Source organism: Acomys minous (genome assembly GCF_964271855.1).
Source record: "Acomys minous genome assembly, chromosome: 12".
Taxonomy (NCBI): domain Eukaryota; kingdom Metazoa; phylum Chordata; class Mammalia; order Rodentia; family Muridae; genus Acomys; species Acomys minous.
The window spans coordinates 33847379-33848660 of NC_140493.1; positions in this window are offsets into that span (position 1 = coordinate 33847379).

Sequence of the window (1282 nt, forward strand, 5' to 3'; positions counted from 1 at the left end):
CAGCATGGATGGTCAACCTGCTTATGAGCTAAGACTTCATCACAAGTGACCACTAAAGGACCAAACCTGACGATTCTGAGTTTGGGATATTTCACATATATTTAGTGTTATATAGTCAAATTGGTGGCAAGATTTTGGAAAGACTTTAAAACTAAGTGCTTTAAGTACTGCTGTTTATGTCACTGTTTCTGGGAGCCTAAAGATCACTGAACCAGAAAGTCTGACCTAGAGTGCACAGGGCGTGGATCAGCACAATTTCCCCTGAGGAATTTACCCTCAGCTAAAATCTGAAAGGTAAGCAGCTTTTACTCTGCATGTGAGCAATTTACACTGCAGACAGTGAAGGCGAGATTCTCAAAGGAGGGGTTCCACATAGATGCCTTTAGTCTCTCCAGTCTCAACACTCTTTCTGAAAACAGTATATTAAACAAAAAACACCATGAGTTCATTTTAAACATTTTCACAAGAGATGTATCATCTATTGAATATCTCGTTTTATGGAAATCTTTTTTTTTTTTTTTTTTGAGACGGATTTCTTCGTGTAGCCTTGGTTGTCCTGGGACTTGCTTTGTAGCCAGGCTGGCCTTGAATTCAGTGAAAGAAAGGCGTGTGCCCCTGTGCACGCTCACTTCACTACTCTTCATGTCATGTGACTTTTCAAGGCAACAAGACCAGATTTTCCAATTGATAAAACCAAGACCCAAGACCACACTACTGTTAAAAGGCAGAGTGAAGTCTCAAATACTGGTGCAAGTAACAAGTTGCTGTCTAGTCGGCACTTTCTCAAATTCAGGTAACGGTGGCATGGTGCCAGGAATTATATATATTATATATCTTAATTATACAGTAAAAGCAACTTTCAGAAACATCAATACTACTCTGAGACTGTGGCAGCAGACCCACAAGCGTAAGCGCTCCTTCCATTTATTCAATTATTACAGAAGGCTCACTGGGTGTGTGAAATGGACAGGACGTTAAGTATAATCTTTCCGGCTTCTGCTCCATCTCTCGCCTTTCCAGTTCCAGCTACTCTGGTCTTCACCCGTCCCTAGGTCTCCCTTTCTGTGACACTTGACCCATTTATTAAATCACCCCACCTCCATCGAAATCTTCAAATCTTTATTGTTCTGAAAGTCACCGTCTCTGAGAGGCTTGTCTTTAAAAAATTCACTCAATTACAATGAATTATTTTAGGTAAAGCAAATGAAGTATTTGGCCATGTTAACTTTTTCAGCCAGTGTTTCTTCTGGGATATACCACCAACTGAGTATATTCCAAAATG